Here is a 7884-nt window from a genome sequence, read left to right on the forward strand (position 1 = left end):
CAGCCACTTCTTTGACCATTCTTGGAACTCACAGAGATCCTTCTGCAGCTTTTCACATTCCGCTTGGTTCTCGATTTCCCGAAATAACTTGGCGTCATCGGCAAACATTTGTATGGAGGACTGTACAACGTCAGGCATGTCATTTATGAAACAAACAAACAGCAGTGGGCCCAATCCACTACCCTGTGGTACCCCGCTTGTGACAGGTACAGTTGATGATTTCGTGCCATTAATCACCACACACTGCTTGCGGTCATTAGAAAGTCTTTTATCCACTCTAGAATATTTCCCTGAATTCCATACCCTTCTAGTTTGATTTTCAGCCTTTCGTGGGGTACACTGAACATTATTGGCCAAAGGAAGGCTACAGGTAGAAGGATAAATCGTGGCGAAATTCACCTCCGGGACTATTATAGGGTATTGGTGAGTAGGGTTAAAACCGAGATAAGGAAAGCAAAGAGGAATAATGAGGTAAGGATAGCAAGGGAGGCGAAGACAAACCCCAAAGGAGTCTACCAAATGTATCAAACTAAAACACGAGAAAAGATTGGACCAATACGGTCAGACTTCGGCGAGCTCACTGATAACGACGGAGAAATGAGCAATAATTTGAATAAATATTTTTCAACAGTTTTCACCACGGAAAATTTAAACATGATACCCGAGGCACCGACTCTATTCAGAGATATTGAAGAAAACAAATTAAGTGAGATAGTAGTGACTAGTAACGATGTTAGTAAGCAAATAGACAAACTAAAGCCTAATAAGTCACCTGGTCCCGATGAGATATTTGCCAGAGTATTAAAGGAATGTAAGGAAGAGCTTAGTATGCCCTTAGCAAAGTTGTTTAACATGTCATTAAAAACAGGTGTAGTACCAGAATCCTGGAGGATAGCGAATGTAATACCGATTTTCAAGAAGGAGGATAGATCACTATCCTCTAACTACCGCCTAATCAGCCTAACATCAATAGTAGGCAAATTACTGGAAGCAATCATTTCAAACTCTATTCGAAATCACCTGGAGAAGCACAGATTGATCAATGATTCCCAGCATGGCTTCACAAGCGGACGTTCTTGCCTAACTAATCTATTAACATTCTTTTCATCAGTTTTCGAATCGGTGGACGAGGGGCACAATTATGATGTGGTATATCTCGACTTTAGCAAGGGCTTCGACAGAGTCCCTCACGAAAGACTAATTAGAAAGGTAGAAGCTCATGGCATCAAAGGTGACATCCTTAAATGGATTAGGGCGTGGTTACAGGACAGGAAACAGCGAGTGAGCATTAACTGCACGAAGTCCCATTGAAGCAACGTCACAAGTGGAGTTCACGAAGGCTCAGTACTTGGACCATTATTATTTATTATATACATAAACGACATAGATATCGGCATTGACAGCAACATAAGTAAATTTGCTGATGACACTAAAATAGGACGTGTTATCAAATCTGACGAGGAATCGGCAAAACTACAGGAAGATCTAAACAAATTTTTTGAATGGTCTGAAAAATGGCAGATGAAATTCAACGTCGACAAATGTAAAGTACTCAGTATAGGAGATGTAAACAGGGAAACCAGATACCAGATGAACAACGATGCCATAGAGAAATCCGACTGCGAGAGAGATTTAGGAGTAATGATAAGTAGGAACCTTAATCCAAGTAAACAATGTGTTTTTGCTCGTAACAAGGCTAATAAAGTACTTGGGTTCATACAAAGGAGTGTTAGTTACGAGACTAGCGAGGTCATCCTAAAACTGTATCTTGCTCTTGGGAGACCACACCTGGATTATGCAGTTCAGTTCTGGTCACCGTGATACAGAATGTGGATATAGAATCCTTGGAAAGAATTCAGAGGAGAATGACAAGACTAATCCCGGCCATTAGGAACCTTGAGTACAGAGACAGGTTAAAGTATCTTAATTTGCACTCCCTCGAGAGACGTAGAGCGAGGGGCGACCTGATAGAGGTGTATAAGTGGAAGTCAGGGCTAAACAAAGGGGACATTACAAAGGTACTCAAACTATCCAACCAGGATCGAACTCGTAACAATGGTTTTAAATTAGACAAATTTAGATTTAGGCGTGAAATAGGTAAACACTGGTTTGGAAACAGAGTAGTGGATGAATGGAACAAGTTACCAAATATCATCATTAACTCGAATAAGCTGAATTGCTTCAAACATAGGTTGGATGCTCATATGAGCAATAGGGGTTGGGTGTAAACGGGACTGCCCAGTATGGGCCAATAGGCCCGCTGCAGTTTCCTCCATTCTTATGTTCTTATGTTCTTTCCTTTGTAGATGACTTCTCTGGTATGATAATGATTTATTTTTTGAGATCTAAGAGTGATACTCTGGCAGCTACAGAAAAATTCTTGGCGGATTCTGCTCCATATGGATCTGTCAAACGACGAAGGTCTGACAATGGTGGTGAATTCACTTCCACTGAATTTAAAAGTCTACTGATTAAAAATCACATAAAGCATGAATTTTCTGCTCCATATTCACCACATCAAAATGGTACAGCAGAGCGAGCTTGGCGGTCTATTTTTGATATGGCCAGATGCTTATTGTTGGAAGCAAAGGTACCTAAGACTCTATGGACTTATGCTGCGAAAGCTTCAGCATACATTCGTAACAGATGCTACAACCCGAGGATTGGGAAAACTCCCTATGAAATGTTTACTGGAAAAAGGCCAAATCTGAGCCACATGCATGTATTTGGAAGTCCATGCCATGCTTATGTCCAGAACAAGAAGAAGTTGGACCCTCGCAGTGAACAAGGAGTGTTCCTATGAGATGATGGACTGAGTCCAGCCTATCTAGTATATTTTCCAGAGATATATGATATTAAGAGAGTTAGATGTGTAAAATTCAGTAACAATTTTAATCAGGAAAATGTGGTGTTAGATGTTAAACATGAATATAAAAGATATACAGCACCTAACCCAGAGCCAGATACTGAAGTTATTACAAATGAGACAGCTGCAGAAGACACTGAAAAACAGAAAAACAGATACCCTTCGAGGCAACGACAAAAACCCAAACATATGGAAGATTATGTTATGGAACCTGACTTTTCCAATATTTCCAGGTGTTCTGTTGATTTTTGCTACAGAGTTGCAGATATTCCAAGACACTACCAAGAGGCAGTCTCATCTCCAGAGTCCATGCAGTGGCATAAAGCTATGGATGAAGAAATGGAGGCTCTAAGAGACAATAACACATTTGAACTCATGCCACCAGTTGAAGGTAGATCAGTAATTGGTGGAAAATGGGTCTATGCAGTGAAACTTGGCCCTGATAGTGAAGAAAAATTCAAAGCTAGGTATGTAGCTAAAGGCTATTCACAAGTTCAAGATGTGGACTATCAAGAAACCTTCTCACCAACAACTCATGTTACATCAATAAGGATGTTACTGCAACAAGCAATACAAGACAACCTTATAATTCACCAAATGGATGTTAAAACTGCTTATCTGAATGCTGATATAGATTGTGAAATTTATTTAGAACAGCCAGAAGGTTATGTTAAAAGTAATAAAGAAGGTGAAAATTTTGTTTGTAAATTAAAGAAATCTATATATGGTTTGAAACAAAGTGGCCGAAATTGGAACAACATGCTACATAATTTTCTTTTGAGTGAAGGTTTTCATCAATCTCTTGTAGATTATTGTGTGTATACGAGAATTGTAAACAAGGTGAAGGTAATTATTATTATCTGGGTAGACGATATAATTATTGCAGCTAGTAATGGTGACATACCGAGTGATGTAAAACTTCCCTGTGTAATAAATTTAAAATGAAAGATTTAGGAAAATTGTCTTGGTTCTTAGGTATGGAGTTCAAATTGGAAGATGACTGTATTAAGATAAATCAAACTAAATATTTAGAGAAAATACTTAATAGATTTAAAATGTCTGACTGCAACCCTAAGTCAATACCATGTGATTTAAGTGTAAGTAAAATCATTAGTAGTGACTCTAAAGGACTGTGTGATACGAGATTGTACAGACAAATTGTCGGCAGTTTGATCTATGTAATGACTGGTACAAGACCGGATCTATCTTATATTGTTTCAAAATTGTCGCAACATATGGCAAAGCCTACAAAAGCACTATTGAATTAGCTAAGCATGTTTTGAAATATGTTAAAGGTACAATTAATTATAACTTAAAGTTCAGGAAATCAAACAGTCCATTAAAATTGATTGGTTACTGTGATTCAGATAGGGGTGCATCGGAAGACAGGCGTAGTATTACAGGTTACAGTTATCAATTAAATGAAGATGGTCCTTTGATTTCTTGGAAATCTAAGAAACAGAATGTTGTAGCATTGTCCTCATGTGAAGCTGAATATATGGCTTTAACAGCAGCTATGCAAGAGGCTAATTTCTTAAGACAGTTGTTAACTGATATGCAAAATTCTAATTGAGAACCTGTAACATTGAATGCTGATAATCAGGGAGCTATTGCATTGGCTAAAAACCCTGTACATCATCAAAGGTCGAAACATATCGATATTAAGTACCATTTTATTAGATCAGAAGTAGAAGATGGTATTATTAATCTGCAGTATGTTCCTTCAGAAAATAACATTGCTGATATGTTCACTAAACCAGTATCTAAAGAGAAACTAAAGAAGTTTGGTATTATAAGAGGTTGTACCCTAGTTTAAGAGGGGGTGTTAGATATAAACTAGGTTACCCAATATTTATGTGAATATGTTCTATTATGTTTTATTTTAGTTGTGGAATAAAGCGCCACTTTGAATGCGCATGTTATGTTTGTTTTGTTTTTTACGGATGGTCCCAAAAATATACTGGAAAGAGCAACATTGTTTGTGTCATTGTCTGAGCCTCTCGCATCATATTTCGTTGATATCCACCAAAAATGAACACTGTAACTTCAACACACATAGACGAGTGACAATCTAAAATAACTGTTGGTGGTATGTCATTCTCCAATTGTTACATTCTCAAACTATAAGTAGACTGTCGGTTTATTGCTCGTGTCTGTCAACTTCATAACTTATGACAATCATTTCCGTTAGCATGAAAGAACAGTTATTTTAGAATGTCATTCGATATGTGTTCTGTCTGTCAATCGGTTATGAAATTTGTCAAATAGTTATGTAACAATGTCTCAACGAATATGTGAAAAGGTGTAGTTAAATAAACAACACATAATGCACATGAACTTATAACCTAAGTATAAAAAGTATGTGACCTCTGTATAATAAACATATAGAGTACAGTACTTATGTCTTTTTTTTTTAAACAATGAACAATGTATAATAAACATAAACGTTAATAAACCTTCATAATGAACAAAGAACACCACTCGATCACTAAACTCAAGAAATTTCCCAAAGGAGAAAACCCAAATTGTTGTTGTTTTGGTGAGCACACCTGTGTTGACCAGGTGCAGCTGACGTACAAGATAACGGAGAAACAGACGGTGATAGATAGACGGACAAAAACAACAGACATGCGTTGAGAAAGTGAGAATTTATTATAAAGAAAGAGAAAGACATACAGATAATACAGACAGAGAAAGGAAGAAAAAATGAGGAATACAGACAAAAATATCGATCTACTGTATACCGAGAAAGAGAGAGGGGGGGGATCACTTTAGCATCTGTACAATAGTTGTTCAACTCGCATACTCATCACCTACCAGTAATAATGTCAATACACAACACATAAGAAATACATAATACAAAACGAGAATTTCCGTGTTTATATGTGTAGTTCCTAACTTCCTATTCATGATCATCTAGTTCTAAGAAAAAATCACTAAAATATAAAAGTAACAAAAGTAAAAGTTTACATGCTCCTTCTCCCACTTTGTTTCAAATATTTTCCTTCGAGAAAACATGAAATTTATAAAAATAAAAGAACCAAAAGAGCCTCTGGTCGATATTACACACGATAATAAATGTAAATTAATACATCATTAATTATATGTTGGGAAATCCGTTAATATATTGCTTCTAGGAACACAAACAGTCACTCAATAGCAAGGTATGTGTGTGGTGACAGAACGTTGCCTTTAACACATACAGTAAACTGTGGTAGGAGCCGTAATTATCAAAACCAGTGTTGGGCAAGTAACGAAGTATTTATAATCGATTGCAGTAACTAAGTAATTTTTCCAGTTATCTACTTTTAACTAATAACTTTTCCTGGCAACTACTTTTTACTCGTAAACAAGTAAAAAATTATCAATAGTATTTACTTTTCACTTCGTTATTTTATTGGTTACTTTTACAAGAAAAACTTACATATATTATATATATATATATATATATATATATATATATATATATATATATATATATATATATATATATATATATATATATATATATATATGCAATAAATACTGTAGGTGCTTGATCTAGGTATATGCTGATAACCACAAGGAAAGAAGAAACACAAGTTCCCAAGCGCTTTCGTGTAATTCACATCTTCAGGTGAACAGACTACATGTATATTATATACTGTATATATATATATATATATATATATATATATATATATATATATATATATATATATATATATATATATATATATATATATATATATATATATATATATATATATATATATATATATATATATATATATATATATATATATATATATATATATATATATATATATATATATATATATATATATATATATATATATATATATATATATATATATATATATATATATATATATATATATATATATATATATATTTATATATATATATATATATATATATATATATATATATATATATATATGTAGTGATGGGTTGTCAGACCACAGCTTACATCTCAGAAACAGTCCAGACTTGACCCGACATTAGGGAGGTCAAAAGTGTAGGGTAACTCTCACGGCTGACCAAGGGTTATAAATCAGCCAGGCTCCCCCTCCCATGTCACACGGCCCAACAAACATGTAAGAAGGCACCAGCCGACTCTCTCCCAATATACACAATAACCTACATCGCAGAAGAAGTCCAGACCTGACCTCACATTAGCCAGGTCAAATGTAACTCTCGAGCCCAAGTCAAGAGGCCACAAATCAACCAGGGCCTCTCATGTCACACGGCCCCACCTGATGACTTCTCCAGAAGATACAACTTATAGTCTCTGAAAAAGTCCAGACCTGACCCTACATTAGCGAGGGCAAATGTAAGGAGACCCTTCGCCGCCCCCCCGATCAGCTCAACCTGACGGCTGGTCTTCCAATATATAGGACGTCCTAGCCCTCCCTCACGAGAGTGTGTCTTGTAACCAAGAAGGGCCAGCTACCACGTCCCCAGTCCCGCTCGAGAGAAGCCCGCCACTAAGTGTAACGAAGTCTCAGCCGGGTCCATCGACAGAGTGCTGTCAACTCAACGTGTAACAGTAAGTGCTGGCTGTGTAGACTGTAGAAGTGCAGTGATCCCGAACCTCCCCAACGATCGACTTAGTGAAGTGCCCATTCTAATTGTGAGGTTAGGTTATACGAGAATACCATAGTCTATCATAAATTGTGTACGAACCCCCCCATTAATCCCCCCTATTGAACTAGTAAAATAAAGCTGTAACACGCATTGGTGTTTTATATACTACACTTGTACTGTGCCTGTGTTAATATACAGTGTTGACATCACACCCTCGAGACACGCTACCATTTCCTCTCGCTATAATACTCTACTACTATAACCTCCTAACTTACCTCTTCATGTGAGATTTTGTCTCATTACAATGGTGGCAGCGCACTTAACGTAAAACTCACGCCTCTTCCCCTTGGTGTTCAGTACAGTGATAGTTAGAATCTTTTGAAGTAAACTCGTAACTATCTTGACGAAGCAGGCAGTACAAGGGTGGT

The sequence above is a fragment of the Homarus americanus genome, unplaced genomic scaffold, assembly GCF_018991925.1.
Source record: "Homarus americanus isolate GMGI-L3 unplaced genomic scaffold, GMGI_Hamer_2.0 scaffold7626, whole genome shotgun sequence".
Classification (NCBI taxonomy): domain Eukaryota; kingdom Metazoa; phylum Arthropoda; class Malacostraca; order Decapoda; family Nephropidae; genus Homarus; species Homarus americanus.